This window comes from Canis lupus, chromosome 8 (genome assembly GCF_011100685.1).
Source record: "Canis lupus familiaris isolate Mischka breed German Shepherd chromosome 8, alternate assembly UU_Cfam_GSD_1.0, whole genome shotgun sequence".
In the NCBI taxonomy this organism is placed as follows: domain Eukaryota; kingdom Metazoa; phylum Chordata; class Mammalia; order Carnivora; family Canidae; genus Canis; species Canis lupus.
The window spans coordinates 44,816,465-44,844,336 of record NC_049229.1 but is presented as its reverse complement, the minus strand read 5'-3'; the positions used below and the strand labels follow the sequence as shown (position 1 = coordinate 44,844,336).

Below are 27,872 nucleotides of genomic sequence, written 5' to 3'. Positions count from 1 at the left end.
TGCTGGGAATCCCTGAATTAGAAACACATGTATTATTTCCCATCTTTTTTCACCTTAAAGGATTCTTCTATGCCAGCAGATGTCTGATGCATTTAGCTGTACCATATTAAACACCTTGCTTACCTTTCTGTCTCAGCCACGGTAGCATAATTCTGGCAAGACCTATTGGGCCAAGTGATCTAGCTGGGTGATTCTCTGAAGAGCTCACCTGATTAGTAGCTACCAGTGTCATCCAGAGCACCTGCCTGTAGTAATGCAGAAATGAGAGCTTCACTTCTGGAAGCTAGATGTCTGGCCCTTCTGGCATGGAGCACTAAGAACATTTCTTGGTGCAAAGTGGTGTTGTAGTAGAATATCATGAATCAACCTGTGTTTCAATCCAGAGTTTTCTGCTTTCTAAATGTGTCCTAGCCCCAGCTCAAGAAATCCAAGCAGGGATGCCTGGGTGGCTCAGTGGTTGAGTGTCTGTCTTTGGCTCCCGTTGTGATCCCAGGATCCTGGAATCAAGTTCTACATCAGGCTCCCTACAGAGAGCCTGTTTCTCCCTCTGCCTATGTCTCTGCCTCTCTCTTTGTATCTCTCATGAAGAAACAACAAAAGAAGTGAAATCCAAGCAGAATTGAAGAATCCTGGAGAATTCAATGTTGCAAACTCATTGCAGTTAGTTCCGATTGCTTTTTATTTATTATTTTTTAAGGAGGTGCCACGCCCAATGTGGGGCTTGAACTTATGACCCTGAGATCAAAAGTCACATGTTCTACTGACTGAGCCAGCCAGACACCCCTCAGTTACTTTTTCTAATGCAAAAATAAACAATGATGTAATAAAAAGATCCTTCCCTTGGAGATTTTTCACAGCTTTCTTTATGGAAAACTTGACAGCATATGGGAATGTGTTTCTTATGAGTTTTGTTTTTTCCTTTGGTTTGGTTTTTGGTTTTTGTCTTTTATTTTTGTTTTTACTTTGCCTATTGTCACCAGGATTCAGCATCTGTTAATATATATAACCATTTCCTAATTATGCACAAATAGTATATTTGCGCATCACTCCGGGGGAGTGATCTCTTCAGTATAAAATCTCCCAAATAAATCAGTAGAGATCATGATGCAAAGTAAAAACTCCCAGTCCATCCAGTTTTCTCACTCTCTTTCTCAGTATTTCCATCTTTTAAACTCATTATGCTCTCACATCCTGTGACAAATATTTTTCAATGTGTAGTGCGTGAATCCCCTCCTCCATCACAATCTATTAAGAACATAGAATTCCAAATTCTGATACATCTATATACAGGGTACTGAAAAACTCCTCCAGGGTTGGGAATCCCTAAAATAGAGAGTTAATATAAGCATCTATTATTTTCCATCTTTTGTTATTAAAAGATGGAATTCCAAGCAGCCAATAGAACATTGAAGGAGCTTTTATTTTTTTTTAATATTTATTTATTTTTGATAGAGAGAGAGAGAGGCAGAGACACAGGAGGAGGGAGAAGCAGGCTCCATGCCAGGAGCCCGATGCAGGACTCAATCCCAGGACTCCAGGATCACGCCCTGGGCCAAAGGCAGGCGCTAAACCGCTGAGCCACCCAGGGATCCCTGAAGGAGCTTTTTAAAGAAATGTTTATTTGGGACACCAGGGTGGCTCAGTGGTTAAGCATCTACCTTCAGCTCAAGTCATGATCCCAGGGTCCTGGGATCAAATCCCACATCGGGCTCCCCTCAGGGAGCCTGCTTCTCCCCTCTGCCTATATCTCTGCCTTTCTCTGTGTCCCTCATAAATGAACAAATAGTCTTTTTTAAAATAGTTTTATTTATTTAAATAATCTCTACACCTGATGTGGGGCTCAAACCCATGATTCCAAGATCAAGAGTTGCATGCTCCACTGAGTGAGCCAGCCAGGCACCCCTACATTGAATGAGCTTTTAATAGAATGGATTGCTCTTTAAGATATATGGCAAAGTGGAAAAAAAGTGTAGGAAGTATTATAATATGCTATCCATATTTTGTATGGACTTATGTATTGACTGTGCCTAACAGAACATCTGAGACAATGGCAGCAGGAGTTGCCACAGGGGTGAGAGAAAGATTTACTTTTTCTTGTGTATCATTTGTACTTTATAAATTTTATGTCATGTTCACGTTACCCATTTTTAAAGAGTAATTAATAAGTTGGAAAATAATCCCAGATCCCTAGGTTATATTCAAGCCTTACTAAATTGAAATCTCTCACTTGGGGCTGAGAGATCTGCATTTTTAAGCACCTTATTCCATAAGCCAGGATAGAGAACCACTGTCCCTAACTTTTCCTTTTTTTTTTTTTTTTTTTTAATTCCTTCCTTCTTTTCTTTCTCCTGACCTCTCTACTGCCACCACCTCTCTTGCTCTCACTTCCTTACCTAGAGTAGGTCTCAGGATTTTATAATTCGATGACTCCAAGACCAGTGCTCTTGTCACTCCTTCCCCTCCCTCACTTGCCATTCACTAAAACCACAATCCAGGATGGATCTGCCTTTTCTACCTTCAGCACACAGGCTAAATTCCCAAGTTCTAATCTCAGCTGCTACCTGGATTTTTCCTGACATTCTTTGGTTCTTAGTATCTGTTTCGTCCCTGGTAGTGACTTTTTTTTTTTAAGATTTTATTTTTTCATGAGAGACACAGAGAGAGGCAGAGACACAGGCAGAGACACAGGCAGAGGGAGAAGCAGGCTCCATGCAGGGAACCCGATGTGGAACTCGATCCCAGGACCCTGGGATCACAACCTGAGCCAAAGGCAGATGCTCAACCACTGAGCTACCCAGGTGCCCTGCCTCATCACAATTTTTAAAAGCTCACCAATGGGACATGATCCTGGAGACCTAGGATGGAGTCCCACGTCAGGCTCCCTGCATGGAGCCTGCTTCTCCCTCTGCCTGTGTCTCTGCCTCTGTGTGTGTGTGTGTGTGTGTGTGTGTGTGTGTCTCATGAATAAATAAATAAAATCTTTAAAAAATAAAAAAAAAATAAAATAAAAGCTCACCAATGTTCTCATATACCCCTCTTGCTCCCATAGCACAAAGAAAATAGAGGATATTAGATTGGCATCTCTCAATTTCTTGCCCTTCTACTTCTTTATTTATCTACACACTCATCCATCTTTCCTTCTCTTTTTTTTCTTCTCTGAGTGGAACAGGTGTCACTCTGCCTAAGGAATTCTATCTGTACTCTCTAGACCCCTCTCCTACAGTCTCTGAACCATACTCAATCTGTTAACCTTGGCTCCTTGGGCACAAAAAGCATTCTCTCTCTACTGATTCTTTTCTTCAGGCTACAAACAAGCACTCTCCTCTGCAAGCCTTCTGTGTGCTCCAACATCCACCTTCTTTCTCCTCTCCTTTCCAGCCAAGTTTATTAAGAGTGGAACGATGGGGGCGCCTGGGTGGCTCAGTCCCTTAAGCGTTTGACTCTTGATTTCAGCCCAGGTCATGATCTCAGTGTCCTGAGATTGAGCCCAAGTTGAGCCCAGTGTTGAGCCCTGAGTAGGGCTCCATACTCAATGGAGAGTCAGCTTCTCTCCCTGTCCTTCTCCCTCTGCCCCTCCTGCTTGTGAACTCTCTCTCTCAAATTGTTAAATAAATCTTAAAAAAAAAAAAAAAAGAGTGGAAGGATGCTCTTCACCTGCTTGAATTTGACTCTGCTACGCTTGAGCTCGAGTCACCTGTGATTTCCTAGTTGCGAAGTCCAGCAGGTACTTTTCAGTCCCTACTCTGTTTAAACGTTTTGCTCCTGGGTCATCACTCTCTCTTCCTGGTTTCCTCTCACCTCCTTCCCTGATTATCCTAGACTTGGTCATCTTTATGGAGTCCTCCTCTTCCACTACTCAAAGGTTGTCAGTGGATTAAGAAGGAAAGAAACTTCCTATCATCCACTTCCAGGAGATGCTAACACCTCCCAACCTGAGTCCTGTAGTGACCCTCAGCCAATGTGAAGCACCAGAAAATGAAAACAAAGTCCTGAGGAGGAGTGATTAGAAACACAACACCTCAAAAGTATTTGTGAAAATTAGTGTCTCAAGATGACCTCTGCTGTAAATATTGCAGCTGTGATCTAAATTTGCTTTTGGGGTTTTGTTTGCTTTAAATCCCTTACTCCTGATAGCCTCAGGTTACTAGGAGTTCTTAAACTTCCTAATTTCTAATTTATGAAAAGCTTTTTACAAGCATTTATTTATTTATTTAGCTCTCAGGCTTGTATTTTGAAAACCTGACATTAACAGCCTCTCTACCAATCTGCTTCCAAGCGGCCTTTTTGGCTGCTATTTTAGTTTTTCATCATCTTCAAAAAAAAATTTTTTTTAGCATTTTTTTTTACCAGAGAAAATATAGAAAAAGGAGCTAAAACTTACCCAGTAGACCCCTACCCAGCCACAACCACTGAAAATCTTGGTATCCTACACTGTCTCTTCATTCCATCCCTCCCCCCTCCCCAACTACTTCTGTACCATATTCTAATCGGAGTTCAGAGCCTGATTGGGAAAGTTTTTATGTCAACACATGCCATGTGCCTTGGCAGTTTGCTAAGTCTGAGAAACTTCAGGAGGCATTTTTTCCTTCTGACTTCCCCATGTGTTTCACTTAGATTCTTGGAAACATTCCTCTGTGCGACATGGGTATTAGCCTACAGCCTCAAGTAACAGAAAATTCAATTTGAACTCACGTAAACAATAAGGAAAAGTATTGCTTCATAAAACTATAAGTCCAGGAGGTAGGGTGGCTTCAAGGGCAGTTTAATTTAGTGGCCCTGGATCTCCGTCTCTGCAGTACCCTGAGATGACCTCCTTTCTGGGTTGGCTTTCACCTAAGGCTGCTCCCTTCATGGAGCAACATGGCTGTTAGCAGTTACTGGTTTTACCTAGAAATGCTATCCATCTGTGTGCAGTTTATCTGGGAGCAAGGAAACTTCTTTCCCAAGAGCCTCTAGCATTCTTGAGTCAAGTCCTGTTCTCAGGGCAATGCTAGACACTGACTTTGGCCAGGGTTCCTGAACCAGTTACTGGCCATGAGAATGGAGTTGCTGTTAGACCAGCCAATCCCAGGTGTGGACTGAGACACAAGGCATACACTGAGAGCAGTAGATCCCTAAATAAAAACTGGATTATGTTAAGAATCAGAGGAATGAATGCAGACTAACCAGATGGACAACTACACATGGGTTTAGAAACTTGGCCATTTATTTATTTAATTTATTAATAAAATTAATTGTGTTTAATTAATCAGCAAATTTTGGCTTGTTATTGTTTAGTATTTCATTTTTATTTTTCTTAAGATTTTTTATTCATTCATTCATGAGAGACACAGAGAGAGAGGCAGAGACATAGGCAGAGGGAGAAGCAGGCTCCATCCATGCAGGGAGTCCCATGTGGAACTCTATCCTGAGACTCCAGGATCAAGACCTGAGTTGAAGGCAGATGCTCAACCGTTGAGCCACCCAGGTGTCCCCTAGTATTTCATTTTTTAAAGTTTTATTAGGTGATACCTTCACATAGTTCAATATTTAAGAAAAAACAAAACCAAACAAAAAGTATATACAATAAATATCCTTTCTATTGCTGATCCCCAGCCACATAGAGATATTTTATGTATATACAAGGAAAAAATCAAGAGTATATACATATAAGCTCTCATTGTACACAAAGTATAGCATTCTATAAACACTGTACTGCACCTTTTTTTTTTTCTGAGCGATTTATACTGGAGATTACTGTATCAGCACCTAAAGAGCTTTGCCATTCTTCTCTCACTGCATTGTATTATACTGTATGAATATACCACAATTTATTTAATACCCATGCAGGGACATTTAGGTGGCTAATAATGTTTCACCTTTAAAATACAGCTATGATGAATGATATCATATATATTTCATTGTGCATATTTGGGAAATATCTAAAGCATAAATTCCTAAAAGTGGAGTTAATGCCAAATTGCCCTACCTACTACTACACCTATTTATACTGCCACTGGCAAGGCATGAAAGTGCCTGTTTCAGAGCACCCTTACCAAAAGAGCATGTAATCAGACTTTGGGATTTTTGGTAATCTGATCACTGAACATTGTTAATATAATTTTTTTTAAAGATTTTATTTATTTGAGAAAAAGAAAGAGAGCACTATCAGGGGGGAGGGGGGAGGAAGATGGAGACCCAGAAGCAGAGAGCCTGTCCCTGCCTCAATCCCAGGAGCCCAAGATCATGACCTGAACTGAAGGCAGACATTTAACTGAGCCACCCAGGCGCCCCTATTATCTCAGCATAATTTTAATTTGAATCTCTTCTATTATGAGTGAGGCTAAGCCACTCTCATGTGCCTCAGAGCCATTTCTTGCTCTTCCAGGCCTGGCCTGTTCTTATTCTTTGCCCATGTTTGTATTGCACCATTGGTCTTTTGCTTTCTGATTTGTAGGAGCTCCTATGATAAAAGAAATTAGTCTTTGGTCTGCATTAGAGCTGCAAATATTTCCATCCAATTTGCCGTTTGTCTTCTGACTTAGCTCATAGTTTTATCCAGGGAGAAAATTTTATTTTTTTTTAAAGATTTATTTATTTATTTATGATAGAGAGAGAGAGAGAGAGAGAGAGAGAGACAGAGACACAGGAGGAGGGAGAAGCAGGCTCCGCCGGGAGCCCGACGTAGGACTCCATCCAGGGACTCCAGGATCGTGCCCTGGGCCAAAGGCAGGCGCTAAACTGCTGAGCCACCCAGGGATCCCCCCAGGGAGAAAATTTTAATGTTATGAGATTGAACATATCAATCTTTTATAGTTCTGTGTTTAATGTCGTAACTAAAAAGCCCTTCCCCTATTCTTTGGTGAATAACTCTATTTTAGTTTCTTCTAAAACAGAAGATGGTTTCATTTTTATACATTTAAATATATCTGCTTGGAATTTATCCTGGCCAAGTATGAGGAATAAAACCAATTTTGATTTTTTTTCCCACTTGATTGACTTTAATTTTATGCTGTTTCATGATGATACCTCTTCTTGTTTTATGACACTGAAGGTATTGCCAGTATTCTCTGTAAATGTTTTAAAACATCTAAGTTTTCATTGATTTTAATTAGCAAATCAGTAACTCTGAGAGTTTCTATAACTTACCCTAGGCCATGATATAGGCTGGAGGTTGGAGAGACAATGGGATCAAAAGGTCTTGAAATCACACAAGAAATAATGCTTGTTGCATATTCATCATGATCACTATTTGGAAATGTCCTTGCTCAGGACATGCACTCAAAATATAAACAATTGAAAATAACAAAGTAGGGCCCCTGGGTGGCTCAGTTGGTTGAGTGTCTGCCTTCCGCTCAGGTCAAGATCCCAGAGTCCTGGGATCAAGTCAATCGGCTAGCTCCCTGCTGAGCAGGGAACCTACTTCTCCCTCTCCCTCTGCCCATCCCCTTGCACCTGTGCTTTGTCAAATAAATAAATAAAATCTTAAAAACAACAACAAAGTATAGCTTAAGTGATTTAAGTCACTTGAGACTGAATGTAAGTTCTCTTTATTAACTTAGGCTCTTTTTAGACATGGAATGATTAATCTCCCATAGATTACCTGGGCCAGGTAGCTTACTTCTGGGTGCATTCTAAGATGCTGTCCCCAGAGTTTTAATCAAGAGGCAGCACAAGGGGTATGAAGCCCCCCTCCAATGATACCTAGGGAGAGGGGAGCCCAGCCAGGAAAGACAGAATGCAGACATATCTTGGTTTCCTAAGCTATGGAGATTGGTCAAATCCAGATACCCAGGGACACTTACTCATCTCCCTTTTATTGCAAGGAGAATGGAATATGCATTGTGATTCTCTAGTGGAATAAAAACTAACATCTATCCACAGCAATGGAATGTCATGGTCACTGCTGAGTAAAAATCCTTTGACAAGTACAAACAGACTTCTGCTGTAGCACTGTCACATCGCATTATAGTCATTTGTTTACATCTTTATCTTTCCCAGGAGACCGGGAGTTATTTTAAGGGCAGATGCTCTTTGTCTTGTTTGAATCCCTATAGCTTCGTATACACATCCCTCTCTATAGGAATGTGCTTATTGCATACTTTCTCTACTCATAGAGCCCACACTTCAATACTTGCTATTTGCTCAGCAGCTATGTATCAGCCACTGAACTACAGAACTCCCCATGCTTTACCTTTTTCAATTCTTATAACAGTGCTATGAGATAGGTACTATTATTTTTCTCCCTTGTAATAGTGAGGAAACTAAGAGACAGGGAAGTTAAGTAACTTGCTTAAGGTCACACAGATAAAAGATGGTGGAGCCAAGATTCAGATCCCACATGGTCTAACTCCATTAAATCTAATTTGTTTTAATTTTATTTTTGAGTAATATCTACACACAACATAGGGCTCAAACTCACAACCCCAAGATCAAGAGTTGTGTGCTCTACTGACTGAGCCAGCCAGGCGCCCCAACATTTAATCTAATTTTGTTGTTGTTACTGACATATCTATTGTGTGACACATCTCACAGCTGATTGCCACACAGTGGCATAGAACCTCTAATTTACTGGGAAGGATGTGGGAATGGCATTCAAGGAGATTGGGTTCATTTCTGGGTTGCAACTCACTGGTGGTTGCTTAAGAAAGTGCATCCGTTTCCTCACCTGTAGAATACATAATAAAATGACCTCTTTATCTCAGGCTTGTTGAGAGGATTAAATGAGGTTTAAAACAATCTGCTATAAATGGCTAAACAAGTGTCAATCCCTGTCCTTGCCTCCTAGTACTACCAATGCCCCGCACAGTAGCCCTGCAGTGTCCGGCTTTTTTCCTGCTGCAGGTCCAGGAAAAGCCTCCTTAGTTATGCAGTACACATGTTATTTTCTGATGGTGAAAAAAGTAATTTCTCTACTTTGGGTGAGTTGAAATACTTTTCCAATCCAAATGTCAGGTCTGCTTAAGCAGCTGCTAAAGGAAAGGGATTATCCCAGTTCCTACTTGGGGCTGCTCCCACAGAGTAAAACCATAGCTGAGTGCCAAGACTCTGACACCAACTCCTTTCTCAGCATTATAGGCCGGTATCCTGGGATCTGACATGAGCCATTAGGAATTTCTTTAGCAGCAGCCGACTGGGAAACGCAACTGCCAGTGTTAAAGAAACATGTTAAAACTCATTTTTTTTTACAGTAAAAGTCCCAAAGATAGACAAATATGCTGAGTTGACTCATATCCCTCAATATAGAGGAGTCATCTTGATGGTGACACTCATCCTGACGATACTAAGCAGGTGGCCTATTCAGTCAGCCCTGGGATTCAGAGCCAGTGGAACACAGTGTGTCTTATTATGTCATCTATGCAGGGAAAAAGTGGATGGAGGCTCCAAGATCCCCAGGGTTTTAGTTAAAAGGAAAATGTGATTCTACAGTAGTCACTAAACCAATAGAAGGGAAATAAGGAGTGGGCATGATAAGGGCAGGGAGCAGGTGCAAGTCAAGTCTCTGTTAGCTTGGAGTCTGAAATAGACTCTCAGCCCCAGACACAGAATCTGGGAGCTATCTCCACTGTCATTCTGATCATCCTGTCTTGTCAGGCAAACTCCAGTTCCGTTCTCTATGTTCTACTTTCTAAGTGCCCACTGGCTCTTCGCCTTGTGGCTTAGCCATTTCTGCCCGGGTGGGAACAGGATGAGGAAGTATCTCAGGATATTTCTTACCCTCTTCTCTCTACCCCCCATAAACATTTACCCCTCCCCCCCATGCCCAGAATCTGTTCTTCCTTGCTTAAAAAAATTCAAGCCATCCCTGAAAGCTCGCTTCTCCCATGAAAGCTTCTTTGACGTTTCTTTTTTCCTAACACATGCAACTTGTACACCTAGAGCTAATGGGCACACAGACATATTCTTTTCTATCTAATGTGCGCTCACCTTTTATCCCCAAATAGATTAGAAACTCCTGGAGGACAGAACCATATCTTAAACTTCTTGAAATCACATGTCTGATTCTTCTTCTTCTTCTTTTTTTTTTTTTTAAGATTTTATTTATTCATGAATGACACAGAGAGAGGCAGAGACACAGGCAGAGGGAGAAGCAGGCTTCATGCAGGGAGCCTGACGTGGGACTCAATCCCGTGTCTCTAGGATCAGGCCCTGGGCTGAAGGTGGCGCTAAACCGCTGAGCCACCCAGGCTGCCCTCCCCCCCTTTTTTAAAGATTTTATTTATTTATTCATGAGAGAGACAGAGAGAGAGAGGCAGAGACATAGGCAGAGGGAGAAGCAGGGTCCCTACGGGACCCCGATGTGGGACTCTAGGATCATGCCCTGAGCTGAAGGATGCTCAACCGCTGAGCCACCCAGGCATCCCCTCACATACCGGATTCTATGACCTAGCAGTTAGTGCAGCTGGGTACAGCTGGGGTACTCAGTGTCTCTGCAGCCTGGGGAATTAAGGAGCCCAAAGCTGGTTTCTCAAGAGGATGGCATCAAATCAGCCTTGCTGTTGGGCCTCTACCAACCTTTCTGCTGATTCTAAGAGCCGACTGCATGCTTAGAAATCAAGTCCCTTTCCCGCAACCCATGCTGTATCCTATTTGTTCTGGATTGAGTGTGTGCTCTTCATCTGTCCATCCTCCCCCCACCCTCCCTGCCCAAGAACGCAAATCCCATCTCTGAACCACACATTCTGAGACTCAGTCCCTGCTACCCACTACCCAGAGCAACTAATTAGAATTTCAGACTGCCCAGACCTCTCTACCATGTGGGGTGTGCTCCACCCACCTGTAGCTCATCTCTCACCCTCCCTGGCATTAACCAGCTAGCCCGTCTCTCCATCTGACTCTTTCTGCCAAGACCTTCTGGAAACGCCGGTCTTGCTCCAGGGCTTCTGGCTGGTCTCTGAGTCCTTTCCACTCTGCCCTCAACTGAGCCATCATTCCGAGACTAAAAAAATACCTCAAAGTTTGAACCAAACACACATACACACCCATATTCACAAATTCATTTATCAGTTGAAAAGATTTCCACTACCTTCCTAAATTAATACTCTCCCTCTTCTGACATTTCTCATCACTGCTAAGTCTTCCAACATCCAGCTTGGAATTCTCTTTAAATCAAAGGAGATCATTCACTCCAACCCTCTTATTTTATCCACTGTCTCTATTTTACAACCCTACATTTATGCTTATTTAGAAGCCAGTGGCACAAGATTTTTGCTAATGATGACTTTAGGAAGGAATTCTCTTTGTCTGTTAGTAAATTACTATGGTACTAGAAGACTTTATAGTAGGTCTCAACTTGGTAATCAGTTACCACCAAAATGCATTGATTGCTAAAATGAGATAATTTCCTTCTCGGCCCCTGAAAGGAGACACATACAAATTCTTTCTCCCTCCCTCCCCCTCCCTTTACTCTCTCTCTCTCTCTCTCTCTCTTTCTTCCTCAATGAGATCAGCCAGCTTTCCGTCTGGAACAATCAAAATACCTCCCAGCTGGAATGACAGCATCATTTTACTGACACTGAAATAGGAGAGTGATAAAGCAAGTCGCAGCAGGCACAGCAGAAATGCACTGCTTTTATGATTCACATTTCAGAAATGATGCCATGAGACCCAAAATGCAAATCAGAGTTTGTTATGTGTTGTCAAAAATGTAGTTAAGGGCAGTCACCTCAACTGAACCTTTCACCCTCTGGAGGAAGCAATACCACTCCCGATCCCTGCCTCACTGCAAGTGGACAACAGATTTCCTACAACCATTCCCTCACTATTCTCTCTATGCTGGGATCTGGCTAAGAAAATTGCAGTTTTTCCTAGGTGATCTGGTGACAGCTTTGGAGGTACTAAGGAGAATTGCAGTGGAAGCAGCATCTTTAGGATTAGGTCTCATCCAGCCCCACGCCTTGACAAGGGGTTGCCTTTGTCCACATTCTCCAAACCCAGAATCCATGGGGGTAGGGGGTATTGCAGCTCTCCCTGCTTTCCCCACTGTAGGAAACCCTTATGAATTGCCTCCCCCTGCAGGTTCCTATAGCTTTCCCCCTCACTTCTTCCTTTGATTTGTCTTCTCTTAGACCCATGTAAGGAAAATGATGCTGGGTGAACATTTTATGAGCCCTGTAACTATAGGATAGTGCCATTGGCAGGGAAACAGGATAGACTCACAAAAGATGGGCAGGAGTCCTGGAACCTCAGTGAGATCTTTGCTGTCAGGGTGTTATAAACTCTCCTTAAAAATGTTTTTCAGCTCACGGCATCTACAGAGCAACTTAGACTTCCTTGGTGAGAAGCTGCTGCTTGCATGTAAACATCACCACATCTGAAGTCTTATTCCTGGACATCGGTTATGAGTCAGTGAAAAGCCCCAAATGATCTATGTATCACTTGCTCTCCTGCACTTTCAGTTTATGTCACAAACTAGAAAAAGGACTGAGCTCAATTTGCTGGAATCTCCCTCATGACAGTTCATTTTTATTTTGAAACAAGTGTTGGTAAATGTTAATGCTAGAGAAGAGGCTTACAATAAATAAGTAGAAATGAAAGCAGAAATAAGGCAGTTCACACAAGCTCAATTTCCATGACTCTAAAAATGTTGCTCAATCAACAGCACAGCCCGACCAGGAAAACCAGAACACTTTGTTATGGGCAGAATTCTAACATGGATGCCAAGATGTCTGGCCCCTGGCATGCTCAAGCCTTCTCCGAGCTGGTTGGTCAAACACTAACCTCACTCCTGCTGTGAAGAAATTTTGCAGATGTAATTAAGTTCCCAAATCAGTTGACCTTATGATAGGGAGTTTGGCTGGCTGGTCTTGACCTAATCACATGGCCCTTTATATCTGGATCTAGATGTCAGAGACAGAAAAAGTCCAAGATATTTGAAGTCTGAGAAGGATTCAACAAAAGGGAGACACTCCATTGTTGGCTTTGAAGATGGAAGGGCCAGGGAGCAAGAAGTGCAACAGCCTCTAGGACTGCTGAGAGCACATCCCCCCAGGTGACAGCCAGTCAGGAAACACAGACCTCAGTCCTCTAGCTGCAAGACACTGAATTTCATGACAACACAAATGTACTTGGACAAGAGCCCTGAGTTCAGATGAGAACACAGCCTGGATGACTCCTTGATCCAGCCTTGTGAGAATCTGAATGGAGAATCGTGCTTTTCCCAGACACCTGACCCATGGAATCTGTGAGGCAATACTGTCTGTTGTTTTAAGGTGTTGAATTTGTCATAATATGTTACTCAGTATAGAAAACAAATGCATACTCACAAATGGTTTTAAAGCTTTTTATCCAAGACCAAAATTAAACCTCCCCTGGCGAGAGACCTATCAGCCTGTCAACTACTGTGAATGACATCCATCATGCAAGCCCCTCGCTACTCAAAGTGTGATTCATGGACCAACAGCATACACATGGCCTGGGAGCTGATTACAAATGCAACATCTCAGGCTCCATCCAGATTTTCTGAGTCAATCTTCATTTTAACAAATCCCCTATGAGTCATATGCATTTTAAAGTGTGAGGCACTGGTTAGCATCCTAATTCAGAGCTGAAAACCTGGAATCAGCAAAACTTCGATTCTCCACATGGCCCCATAGTTTTACTGACTGTGGCCTTGAACAAGTTTCTTAACCTCTCTGAGTCTCTATTAATCTATAAAATGGAGCAAACAATAGTACCAACTTCACAGGGTCATGGTGCAGATTAAATGGAACAGTATGTAAAACACATTAGCCCAGTGCCTCCTGCCACACAATAAGGGCTTGATAAATGTTGGTCGTTATAGGATTGAGTGCCAAGAGTGGAGTGAGTTGAGTCTAAAGGGGCAAACCCTTTCAATTAGAAACATGCAGGATCACTGTGACGAACGTCCTCCTCTGAGGAAATATATTGTCACAGACTCCTCAGAGGCTGCAGAAGGTCATGACCTTGCTTTTCTACCTCAGTAATCATCCCCTGACCCCAGGCAGAATCAGTCATGCCCTCCCATCACAAGCACTGACTCCTGTAACCACCTGTGTCTCCCAGCCTCCCACCCACCCCCCCACCCCTGAGAGGTCTCCCCTACCAGCATTAACCTATTAACCCCATTGGGCTCCACCTCACTTAGCTAATGATATCTGGCCAGAAACCATGGAGACGGGTGTTGGAAACCCCCGAGCAGGTGGTGTCCCTGGATATCAGTGACAGCTCACCCCACAGAAGAGATGAATGGATATGCCAGCAGCAGAGCTGCTGTGGCTGGTTTAAAAGAAATCTAAGGTTCTTTTCCTTTCTGCCGGAGGGAATGGTGACAATGACCTCAGCAGCGAGTATAAGGACAAATGAACATACTGGCAATTACAAATGGCCAGAACAGGAGAGAAGTCATCTGCCCTAGGCTCTGAGAGGTCCGAGAAGTCTGGCTCCTCCTCCTGGTTTCTCTGTTCTTGGCAAACACTCCTCTCCCTTGCTTTATCCTCTGAGCCTGAGCTGAAGAAATCTCTATGGTTCAATATAAATAATGAGGATGGTATTGATAATAATAATAGCCCTCATTTGTTGAGTGCTCCAAGTGCCAAGCACTTCTCATGAATTATTTATACTCCTTATAACAACTCTGTGGAGAAGACATTATTATGTTTCTTTCTAGTCAAGGAAATAGACTCAGAGAGGTTAAGTTGCTTGCCTAAGTTTACATAGCAGGTAAATGCTTGCCCTTGGATTGAAACCTGGGCATGCTTGGCTCAGAAGCCTATGGTCTCTTCACTTTGTCCACAACATAGCTGTTGTCCTGACTCCTTTAATAAGCTCCTGACCTTCTTCCTGAACCCCATCCTTGGATCTTTGATGCTACTGCCAGTAGACTCCTACAGTGCCTTTCTCTTGTCCTTCCCAGGTGTGTACCACCTTTGGATCCTGTCTTTTCTGCCCAGATGCCCACCTGTCTGGCCCCTGGACAAATATAGCATACACCTCTTTCTTGTTGTCCACGTGGTTGTGATCTATGGGGTTCCTCATCTCGCTGTTCATGGGTGTGCTGGCTGGGCCTGCCCAGTAAAGAACTAGATGTACACTCCTAGACTCTGGATAACTGTCCCTCCCCTGGGATCCCACCTCACAAGTAGAGTCTCCTATATCCTCTAGCCTGGCTTATGATTACAGAAGAGTGTTTCCAGGATGTTCCAGGTGTTAAAGTAATTAAATAAGGAGGCCATTAGATTGCGGTGGCTCTAATGCCTTGGCCACCTACATAAGGAAACCAAAATCTAAGCCAAAGCAGATGCACTCAAACCTGAGAAAAAGAAACTTATGAACAACCAATCCCAAACAGCCAACCAGGCTTTCCCAAATAAGGGAACTGCTTAAGCTATAGCTAACCAAATAGTATCCTTGCTTTGCTTCTTTATCCTCTCTATAAAAACCTTTCCCCTATCTTCTGTCAGTGGAGTGGCCCTGACCATCATTGGTTTGGCTCCCAATCGGAGAGGATGTATGCTCAAATAAACCCTTGAAAAAAATTTTTTTTTTTTTAAATTTTTATTTATTTACGATAGTTACAGAGAGAGAGAGAGAGGCAGAGACACAGGCAGAGGGAGAAGCAGGCTCCATGCACCAGGAGCCCGATGTGGGATTCAATCCCGGGTCTCCAGGATCGCGCCCTGGGCCAAAGGCAGGCGCCAAACCGCTGCGCCACCCAGGGATCCCGAAAAAAAATTTTTTAATGTGCCTCAGTTTACCTCTTAATACAGGGAAATCACTCTACTTAGGTTCTGGTTTCTGCTCCTGTTCTACCATGTCTTGAACATTCTTTCTCTCTTTCAAAACCACATTTTACGGTTCAGTTCATACCTGATTCAAAATCCACTCTACAGCTCACAGAATAACACCTTGATCTGGAATCATGTCCCTTCACAATCTGGCCTCAATGACACTTCCAAGTACCAGCCCTATTTTCCAGCCAACTGTTCCCTGTCCATTCTCTGCCATTTAATGCTGAGCCTTTGCTTCTCCACTCTGCCAGGAATGTTCATTTTCTTTGCACCATTTCTGTATTATCCGAGATCTAGCTCAAAATCCATCTTCAGCACAAAAATGGCTCTACTCCCCCCAGCTGGAAATAATCCTTTCCTTTGGGTGATCTGCTGTGGTACTTTATTTGTACTTCTCTGGTGACACAATAATTTTATACATTTCACCATAGGTAAGTATGTACATAATTTTTCTTCTCTTTTAGACTGATTTTTTCCTTTTGGGTAGCATTACAATGCCTAGGAAATGCCTTGATAAGTGCTTGCTATAAATCTATTGATCCATCGGCTGTATAGTAGATGAATGGGTGGATGGATGCATGGAAGGGAGGTTATAAGTATTGAAACTCTGGCTGGGGTTTTTCACCAGGCTGCTATGACAGGAGAAAGGCTGTGTCTGTCAGATAAACAGGCCATCACAATTATGGAAGAGGATGAAAAACTTAACCATGCTGGGGGTAACGTCAGACCGGCATGTTCACTCTTGTTGTTGTTGTTGTTGTTTTAATGTTTACTAGGCTGTATCAGTAGGATAATTTAAAATATGAGTAAAAGAAAACCCAACTCTTCAACCTAGCTTCCATGGCCAATACATTTATTGGAATGAATACAGGAAGTCAGAGATAAGGCGAGGGGTCAGGATTGGTGGCTTCAAAGCCTCTTTCCATTTCTCTACTGTCCTGTCCCCATCGGTAAGGTAAGTTGCCTGGTTTGGGGAAGTCTTCTAGTAGTTATTGGACTAATTGTCTCCCTTTTTATATTATGCTATTTTTTTTTTAGATTTTAAAAATGTATTTAATTGAGAGAGAGTGGGGGTGGGGAGAGAGAACAAGGGGAAGAGGAGCACACTCCTTTCTGAGCAGAGAGCCCAATTTATGGCTTGATCCCAGGACATTGAGATCATGACCTGAGCCTGAGCTGAAGCCAGACACTTAACTGACTGAGCCACCCAAGCACCCCTATATTCTGCTAACTTTCTATGGCTCTTTTTTAAGAATAAGGAAGCATATTCTCTGGAAGTGCCTAGAAAACTTCTCTTTGTGACTCTGGCCCAAATGGGCCTCAGCCAGCCTCATCCAGACCCATTTACTGGTAGTGGGGATAAGGATGGGGCTCAAACCACTGAGGGCCCACCTGGACTGTGGTAGAACCCACATTGGAGAGTCAATGCAAGACTTTTTACACAGCAGACAGTTTTATGGGGGCCACTCCCATTAAGGGTTTGTTCTTATGAACTTATCATTTTTATTTTTTTAGATTTTTAAAAATTTTTATTTATGAGAAACAGGGAGAGAGGCAGAGACACAGGCAGAGGGAGAAGCAAGCTCCATGCAGGGAGCCGGACGTGGGACTCCATCCATGTCCAGGGCTGAAGGTGGCGCTAAACCACTGAGCCACCAGGGCTGCCCTGAACTTACCATTTTAAACAAGCAGTATACAGTGGAAAATGTATCATCCAAAAGATCTCATTGCCCCAGATATTACAATGTATCTGCTGGTCTAAGGGTCCTTCAGTGCTTCCTGTGCAAATACATGATTAGTTAGTAGGGTTAATTGAACACATGCTGTCTGGATAGTATTATTCTAAGCACTGTGCAAAGTTAGAAAAAGGATGGAATGCAATGACTTTTTAAAAAAATAGAATGAAGGTTGAAAAAGTAGTTCTCTTTTAAAGGCAGCATTAATTCTACTCATTTACTTTCCAGAATGTAGAATCTACTTAAGTCTCTTCCTTTCTTTGTTCTCTCTTGTTTAACTGTCCCTTTTCTTTCCCTTTTAAGATTTTATTTATTTATTTGAGACAGAGTGAAAGAGAACAGGAGTGAAGGGGGAGAAGCAGACTCCCCACTGAACAGGGAGCCTGACTCAGGGCTCTATCCCAAGACTCTGGGATCATGACCTAAGCCCAAGGCAAACACTTAACCAACTGAGCCAGGCTTTTCTTGTTACTACTTTTGTTCTTTTATTCTTTGCTCATTTCAGGAAAGCAACATAGTAAAGATTAAGAGTGTAGAATCTGGAGTCAGGCTTCCAGGTTGGGAATTCTGACTTTGAGCCTGAGCTGTGACTTTCTAGCCAATTACATCATTGCTCCAAGCTTCCATGTTTCATTGGTGAATCATACCTAATAATTACACTTCCTTGGATGATGCACATGGAAAGTGGTTAATAAAGGTTAACTATTTTAATTTCCTTCTTCATTCATTCTTTTTTGATTGTGCCTTGTTTTTGTATCCTCTTCTTCCTTGCTATATCCTAGAGTGATAGATGGTTCAGAAATAGAGTCAAGGTTAGAGTCACAGAATCAATTTTCTAGGGAGGAATAGAATGGAATCATTTCATTTCTGTCTCTTCTCTTCATTATAATCAGGGTATTTAAAGAGTGAATATAATTAAGGCAAAGATGAACATGTGCAAAACCAGTTGAAAGGCATACATATGTGCTACATATGCGAGCAGAAGAATGTTCTAGTTCCTACAAGAATCTTCCAGCTGACAATTTCAAATTCAAAAAGTTCAAATTCAAAATCTAGGCCTAGTTTGCTCAACATGGCTTTACTTCCAGAATATGGTGACCTTCCTTTATCTATTTTATAGCTGCACACTGCTCCCCTGACCCTGGCCAGCCATCTGTAAATACATCCATTGTTTAGAAGATGATCAATTGGAAGAGTCCGATTAAAGCAGTACAGATCTATCATCTTGGTAGAAAGCAATAACCACAATTGAAAGCACATGCTATCATGGTGGCAGGTTAGTGTGATGATTGCACATGAAGAGAACACAGACCGTCATCATTGTAGAGGTTACAGAAGACCAATCAGTTTGAAGCTATAGATTCTAAAGCAGTTGAGAGCTCACAGCAAAGACCACTCCTGTGTCCCTTGTCTTCAATGTCCCAGCTCTGCCCAGAAACCATTTGGAGAATGATCATCTATCCCTCGAGACCAGAATGCTGTAGACTATTAACATTTCCTCTCCACAGCAGCCACAAATGCTTCTCCACTGATTGTTTCCACTGCCTAGAATATTCTTCCTCTAGATACCCATAGGGCTAGAACTATCACTTCTTTCAAGGCTTTACTCAAAAGTCACCTTCTCAGGGATGCTATCTAGCCATTCTATCTGAAATTTACCACCCTCCAACATTTAAAGATCCCCTTCCCTACTTTATTCTTTTCTCCTTGGGCTTTACAAGTATCTACTACACAATATAGTTTAGTATATGTGCTGCCGAAGCGAGCACCACAATATAGTTTACATATTTATCTTTTTTTTAAGATTTATTTATTTATTCATGAGAGACAGAGAGAGAGAGAGAGAGAGGCAGAGACACAGGCAGAGGGAGAAGCAGGCTCCATGCAGGGAGCCTGATGTGGGACTCAATCCCGGGTCTCCAGGATCAGGCCCTGGACTGAAGGCAGCGTTAAACCGCTGAGCCCCCCGGGCTGCCCACATATTTATCTTATTTATTTTCTATTTTCCCTAATAGAATATAAATGGCATGAAGGAGGGGTTTGAGTCTCTTTTGTTGATTATATTATCCCCAGTGCCTAGCATAATGCCTGGCACATACTTGGCTCTTAATGAATATTTGTTGAATGAATGATTTAATGAATTTGTGTGACTAATTGATCAGTATATCTGACTTCCCTCCTAGAATGTGAGTTTTGTGAGACCAGAGACCAAGCTTGTTTCTCCCACTGCTATATTCCTAGAGATGATCACAGGGCCTAGCAGGTAGTAGATACTAAGTACAGATTTTTAAAATAAATAATTGAAAAATACCAATAGTGCCAGAATTGACAGAAGGAATGTATTAGAGGGAACATGGTCATGCAGATGTCTTCATAGCTATGAGGCTTCCTAAACAGTCTCCAAATTAACCTGAAAGTAATATTGGGTATTGTCAGGAGTCACTTTCCTTGTATACTTAGGGTCCGACAACTTGAAATAACACACACTAGCATGTGGCTACCACCACTGCTTGGAGTTGGGGTTCTAAAATCATATATGGAAAAATTACATTAAAAATCTCTTTAATCACTCCTACGGTACAGATTACACTGCTCCATGCATTCTGTGCCATCTCTTAGTAAGTTCCACACAGCCAGTTTTCCCCCAGATTTAGAACAGATGGCCATGGCTGTTTCTTTGGTTAAGCACCAGATGAAGTAGTTGGCGTGGATTTAAGGGCCATATTGTTGGGGAGGAAATGACATATATGTATATATTCATCTGTATTTTTCTTTTATTGAACACATAGTCAACTTTGAACAACTTACATACTTGTGTACTTAACTCCATTGTACTATTTGGTCCTCGATGGTATCAGATGTCTTTATTGTTTATTGCGGAGATAAGTGTGTAAAGGAGGTGGGAAAAAAACCCTTTGGAGGTGTTGCAGTAGTTGGCATGACCAATAGAAGAATATCAACCATCATGATTTTCCAAATTAAAAAGAAAAAAGTCTTTTATCTAAATTGTATACAGAGTCTAAATCCCTACAAAAAATAATAAAGAGCAGGTATGAAGTTCTTCCTATGTGCTGGGTACTAGGTTCTTTATGTATATTGTCTCAATTGACCTGCCTCATAGCAACCCTTTAAAGAAGGTATTATAATCCCTGTGACCCTGCTATGATTCTTCGTAACAGCCAGGCAGGCACGCAGGCTTGGCCCATTCCCAAAAGAACACATTTAACTGTAGCCAGTGATGGAGACACTCTGAGCCCTGGATATGATACAAACAGTTGTATCCTTTTCTCTTGAATTGTCTTTCAGTCCACACCAAGGCTGCCTTATAGGGATGCTTAGATACCTCTTCCCCTACTCCATAAAAGTAACTGGGGTAGGGGCACCTGGGTGGCTCAGTTGGTTAAGCATCTGACTCTTAATTTCATCTCAGGTCTTGATCTCAAGGTTATAAATTCAAGCCCCGAGTCGTGTTCCTTTACTCTCAGTGTGGGAGCTGGGTATGGAGCCTACTTAAAAAAAAAAAAAAAAAAAAGGGAACTGGGATATTATCTATTAAAAAATAATAATAATAAGAGTAAATCACCTTGTTCCAAAAGTCCTGCATTTTGGTGCTCAATTTATTGGTGGGATTAGAAAAAGAAAAAAAAATTCCATTTTGATCAGAACTTATCAGTTACTTCTAAACCAACTCACTTGAGGGGTGGAAAAAAATATGGTCACTTCCTATGTTCCTCTTTTGAACATGTTCTCTACTCAGTGCCCTATTTTATATATTGTATAAATTTATTCTTCAATCTGTGTTCAATGAAAAGACTACTAATATAGCAGCATTGCTTCAGACAGGCATAATTGGAATATTCCACCTTGCTCATTTTTTATCCCTCTTCTTATGTTTTTTCCTTAGCTTCAGTTTCTTCCACATCTCCCCAAAACATTTTCCATATTAATCATCCATATGGTCTATGTTGTCAATATATCTAAAATTTCTATCATTTTCCCTTTCTTTCTTTTCTATCCCCTCTTCCTCAGGAACCTGGCTTCATCCTACCACCAGACATTGTGCTCAAACCAGGGATGAAGAACTCTACTTGGCCACACTAGTGAAGATGGGAAAGGAGCAAGGGGGAGAAGGCAGAGATGTGGCAATGCTGCGTCTCAGATTTATAGAGGATGGCAGTGGTTCCCAGGGACTGTAAGTAGTTTTCCTCATGTTACTCAACTAGTAAGTAGCAGAGCCAAAAATTGAACCTGGGTCAGTAAGGCTTCAACTACCTACTGTTTCCATTATACCACATTACACAACACCTACTGTTTCCATTATACCACAGTTTTTAGAGGCAGCAAAATCCCATTAAATGCAAGTTTTGAGCAACAATGATGGCCAGTCTTTGTGTAAACAGATAGAATCTTATATGATTCACTAAATGGGTTTGGCAGTGTGACCTTGGAAATAGGGACCAGAGAAGTGAAGTCTTTCCTCAAATCATCAACGGCAGGAATGACCAATGTTTACTCTGTACACAGGACCAAGCTAGGTGTTTTGAAGGAGACACAGGGCATCCTATAAGGCTGCACTGAAGAGACAGTCTAGCTCCAAGAAAAAGTTATGCCTTGTAGTAGTCAGGGCACCTCCTGGAAACAGAGAACATATTCAAACTGTACAATTAAGAAGGGTTTAAGGGACTAATATATTTCTTATGGTACAGGTGAGGTTTAGGAAATTGGGGAAGGAACATGCAGTGAGTGCCCTGGGATCAGCAGTGGGATTCTGTTACCTACTCCCCCCCGCCCCCCGCCCCCCACACACACACATGCAAAGACAAGGTGACGGAGCAGAGCATAGCTGTGTGAAGAGGAAAAGCTATTCTCCTATCCCAGGAGCTGTGATCTCCAGGAGGGAGAAGCAGCCAACCTATGGAAATCCATCAGGGAGGGGGCCACATTAATAAATCTCTTCAGTATCCTGATGATGCTTCCCTTAGCCAACCCCCACTAGAGGCTAGAGGGCAGGCATTGATTCTACTCATAAAGACCAGTCGTCCAGGCACAGCAAAGAATGAGAAAAGGTAAACAGTGAATCTGAAAGGAGAAATGAAAGATAATTTCATAAACCGGCATACCATTTAAGTGTCTTAAAGAGGTTGCTAATTACAGAAGTATTACTGTAAATTATTTTGTGAAGTAATATATTCTTTATGCACCTTTATGTGCCATTTTTATATATCCTGTTGTTCTCCTGTTAGGTTAGTTTCAAATAAGAATGGCTCAAGTTAAATATTGAACTTAACTGACTTCCTGGCTCATCCCAAGTGTAAGGCAAGGTGAACCTAAGCCTTCTGAAGGAGCACATTTCAGTTGTGTTGCATGAACAATGTTTTTGCTCCATGCTTTTCCCATTGTACAACTTTCTTTCATTCACTCAGATTTTTCTCCATTATTTTAAAACTTTTTCTTTCCTACATTTTTGCCCTCTCTTTCCTCTAACAAAAAAGGCTGCTTGGCTCACACCTCTATCAACAGATGCTTGGAAATAATGCACCATGCCAGCTTTTCAAGGATTTTCCTCTTTCCTCCCTCCCTAGAGAAAAACAAAAGGGTAAGGATAGCTCGAAGGATTGGATCAGAATGTTGTTTTACTGGAATTTGCAGCTGTTTCTGGATTGCAGAAGTCACTGGAGGGGAACAATGTGCTTGGGGACTGGAGGAAATGCTTTGGCTCCAATCTGTCCCAAGTCTTCTGGGGAGGAGTTTTCTCATTGTTCCAGAGGTTGCTACTTAACGAAGATTTTGCATCTTTCAACAGAGAACTGTGTGGTGAGGGAAAGGAAAGAGTATGACAGGAGCAAAGAAGGCAAAGGCAAAAAAGTAACTGACCTTTGGTCAGTGTACAAACCATTCTCTAGGCTCTGGCTTAAATGTCTGGCTGATGAAAGCGTTGCTATTTCTTCCTTCCTTCTTTCCTTTCTTTCAAGATCTTGTTTATCCATTTGAGAGAGAGAGGGAGGGAGCACATGCATGCAGGATAATGAGGGCAGGGCAGGCGGACAGAATCTTCAAGCAGGTCCCCCCTCCCTGGATGAGTGGGGAGCCCCATACTGGACTCAATCCTGCAACCGGTGAAATCATGACCTGAGCAGAAAGCAAGAGTCCAAAGCTCAACTGACTGAGCCAGTTGAGGCTAACCTGATGGCTAACCTGATGGCTCAGGCACCCCTCACTATTTCTAAGAACTTAAGGGCTAGGGTAAGTCAATGAAATTTCCATTTTCACCCCACAGGAAAAATAAAGATGGAGTTTATATAGGCAGGTGGATCTAGTTGATGAATGAATGAATGAAAATATTCCAGTGGCAGATTTTTGAATATTTACATAAGAGATTCATTGGCTTTTCATTGTGTGTGAAAGGCTAGACTGATATGTGTGTTACTGGTTCTATAGATATATAGGACAAATAAATCCATATATACCTTTGCACTCATATGTATGTATTTCTGGTATTATTTGAGGAAGCCTCTGAAACTGTATTTTCCTCCTGAGTACTATCGCTGCCATAGATCCTGTAATCTCTATGGAAGGAGTCTGTAAAATCTTTTTTAAGTTAGGCAAAGATCAGGCTAGGTGGACAGCAATGGAGACTTACCCCATCATTCATTCCGACTTCTCTTGGTAGATATTTCAGTTTACTTTTGGGTTTGCATATATTCTTCCTTACTGATTTTTTTTTAAAGTTAGTGCTATGTATTGAATGTATCTCCCTAAAAACACACGGAAGTCCTAATCCTCAGTACCTATGAATGTGACCTTATTGGAAATAGGATCTTTGCAAAGGATCATGTTAAGATGAGGTAATCCAATGTGTCTTGTGTCCTCCTTTCTGAAAAGGGCAAATTTGGACAGATAGACAGATTTAAAGGGAAGACAATGTGAAGATTCAGGGAGGAGAAAGCCATCTACAAGCCAAGGAACACCTGTATCTACCAGAAGCTAGAAGAGAGACAAGAGAGATTCTCCCTCAGAACCCCAGCCCTTCCAGCTCCTTGATAAGTCACCCATTTTGTGATGCTTCGTTGCAGCAGCCCGAGGAAATCAATACAGATTAGGTCTGATGAAATCTTCTGGCGCAATCTTTTGATTTCTTCAGATTTTATTTATTTATTCATGAGAGAGAGAGAGAGGCAGAGACACAGGCAGAAGGAGAAGCAGGCAGAGGGAGAAGCAGGCTCCATGCAGGGAGCCCAATGTGGAACTTGATCTGGCGCCCTGGGCCGAAGGCAGGTGCTAAACTGCTGAGCCACCCAGGGATCCCTCTTTTGATTTCTTCAAATAAGAAATTGAAATTTAAAAGGTAAAATGGCTTAGAGTCACAGAGCCAATCAGGGATAGAGCACTAAACTTCCACATCATTCCTCTACCCATTGCTATAACTGGGCTGATTTGTATAAATGACAACAGGCTTCCACTGCTGCTCAAGACAATGGAGAAATGACATCCCTATCTTCTAATATAGATGCTACTAGACTTGAACAGTTGAAACAAGACTTTGGCATCATTAACATGGAGTAGAAATGTTTACTCTGCGACTCTCAGTGTCAGTGGATTTCACTCAATGCTCACTGACTCGTCATTTAAAAAGCTACAGAAGCTTGAAGAGATTGTTAGTGGGCTATATATCCAGATTATGCCTCTATATGAAAAGAGGTAACTAGGGAGGCACTTCTTGGGAAAGTCAAGGACAATTTCACTTACATCTGGTGGCTTGTCTTATAAGAAGCTAAGGCTCTGGGGAAGCTGTTTGAGTTCCTGAGCCAGGCAAAGTTGTAAATGGTGAGACTCAGAGTAGGAAGGAGCACAGCGTGACTGCCCTATTCCCCTTCAGCTTCTCCTGGGCCACCAACATCCTGCCTGGTGCTGCTCTTCCTAGGTGGTGGGGGATGGGAGGCTCCATGAATCTCTCCACACTTGACTCTCTGATCCTTTACTCAGTGCTCTCAGCGCCCCATCCCCAAGTGCCCATCTGACAAGGGGAGTCAATCCTTTTGCTTTTTCACTCTCTGGATGCTGACACAGCATGATGCTATGAGCAAAGTGAGGCCTGCTGAACAAGAATTCACCTGAGGAAATTTGAGCATCTAAGCTGCCTTTATTCAACAATACCTGAACCCGGCAACATCTCATCTAGCAAATAGAGGGAGTTCCCAGCAGCTGTACAAAATGGAAAGATGTTGGGAGGAGGGATGGGTTAAATGGTGATGGGCATGTAGGAGAGCACTTGTGATGAGCATTGGGTGTTGTAGTGATGAATCACTAAATTCAACTCCTGAAACTAATATTACACTATTATGTTCTCTGACTGGAATTTAAATAAAAACTTGGGGGAAAAGGGGGAAAAAATAAAGTGGAAAGATTTTATAGGCGGAAATGGGGCAAGACAAGGAGGTTATTAGCAAGAGAAAAAATTGTTTCAGGTGAGGTCACCTTCCCTCAGAGTGGGGACAAGAGAGGGTCTTATGCCATGACTCAGTGGTGCTGATCAGAAAATTTCAGACTGATTGGTTAAAATTCCATTCCTAAACTGCAGTTAGGTATTTGGTGTTGATGGGACTTAGCAAAAGTGACTCCATTTGGGGCCAGTTGTTTCTTTTTAACAGGATTCCACCGAATTAAGGGTCATTTATTATCTTTTCCTAAGCTTCTGGCTTGAAGAAAGGCCTAATTCAAAGAGCAATTGGGGGAATCCTAGGTGGCTCAGTGGTTTGGTGCCTGCCTTCAGCCCAGGACATGATCCTGGAGTTCTAGGATCGAGTCCCATATTGGGCTCCCTGCATGAAGCCTGCTTCTCCCTCTGCCTGTGTCTCTGCCTCTCTCTGTGTGTCTCTCATGAATAAATAAATAAAATCTTAAAAAAAAAAAAAAAGAGCAATTGGGATGTGAGAGAAGGGATAGGGGTAAACCTTAGCCCCAGTGAGCTGGATGGAGCCAAATGAATACGGATACGTCCATGGATGGACAGACCCACTGACGCCAGCCAACAGGAAGATTCCTCTCAAGGTGAAACAATAAGAACTTGTAGAGCTGAGGTTTTGTGTACAGTTATGACATTCGCCAGAAAAAAATAAAGGGAGGGAATAAAGAGAGAGAGGTGGAAGAGAATGAGAGAAGGTCTACAAGAGGCTTGTCAGGATACAGAGAAGACAAGTTTAGATCAGGAATTGGTCTGATTCATACAGATGTTATTTTAATTTTACTGAATGGGTTTGCTAGACAAGCTGACTCTCACATTTGCAATTTTCCTAATCTTTTATATGAGCACTTCCACTGCCTTTCAGGCTCTGATGGAAAATTAGCTTCAGTTACATTTCATTAGATGAACTAGCTTCAGCGAGCTCTGTGAAGTTGGCCTCATAAATCAGCTGCTTCTTTCTTTAATCATGTATCCTGCTCTTTCCTGGATTCTCTCTTGCTTATCTTTTCCGGGCGCAGAGGGAGCCAGGACCCAGCACAGTGTGCTTGAGCACGGCTCCGACTCTTATCACCAGTTCTCCCTCCTATCGTCCTTTCTCCTTGGCCCTTTCTCCTTGGCCCTCCTTTCCAAGGCCCTTGCTCTAGTGGAATGTGTTTGTGTGTCAGATGCTACTTTGTGATCAACTCTGCCCCCAGACAAGACTCCGGGCCAGATCTTATCTAGGTGCTTCTGTGGGTGTCTCTGTCTCTGCCTCCAGACTTGGCGTCTTCAGGCAAGAGTCACAGATGGTGCACTCCTGTGACAAGAAACTCCCACAGCAAGTGTCATGAAATTGGGGTTCTCAGATGATCCGGGGGCTGAAATTCAGTGCTCGCGGTGAGAAGGCTGGTAGGGAGGTCACAAGGCCAAACTCAGACAAAACTGTGAAGCTGGCAGAATTTATCCTCAGCCCTGTCACTCTCCTCACAGCCCTCACCCCCCTCTGCCAAGTTTCCAATGCCACATACTCTTCCTGGACATTCTGGTCTCCTTTCCCAGCCTGCCAACCTGGGCAGCTGGGAAGATTCAGAATTGAATATTCCATGCTTCTGCTTATTTGAATTTGCATTTAATTAGCTCTCAGTGATTAAGAGGGCAAAAGATCTGAAAAGATACTTCACTAAGGAAGATATAAGGGTGGCAAATAAGTACGTGAAAAAGGTGAGCTCCATTATTAGCCATTAGGGAGATACATACTGTATCCACAGTGAGCTACCAGTAGACATTCACCAGAATGGCAAATTAAATTGCCATCAAAAAATTGAATTTTTTAAAATTAAAAAGATTAAACATACTAAGTATTGGCAAGAATGTAGAGCAATTGGAAGTCCCATACGCTGCTGCTGGACATGCAAAATGATATAGCCACTGTGGAAAAGTGTTGACAGTTTCTTAAAAGCATAAATG

At 42.3% G+C, this 27,872-nt stretch overlaps 1 long non-coding RNA gene across 4 annotated transcripts in view; it reads left to right on the top strand.

The window, feature by feature from the left end:
* The window catches only part of LOC100684379, a 39,651-nt gene that overhangs the window by 6,009 nt on the left and 5,770 nt on the right, over positions 1–27,872 (top strand). For 2 of the 4 annotated variants that reach the window (XR_005363495.1, XR_005363494.1), the window contains 2 exons: positions 12,221–14,854; positions 21,494–21,656. This is a non-coding gene — a long non-coding RNA (uncharacterized LOC100684379). The remainder of the gene's footprint in view (positions 1–12,220; positions 14,855–21,493; positions 21,657–27,872) is intronic. The other 2 variants (XR_005363497.1, XR_005363496.1) reach the window with 2 other exon arrangements.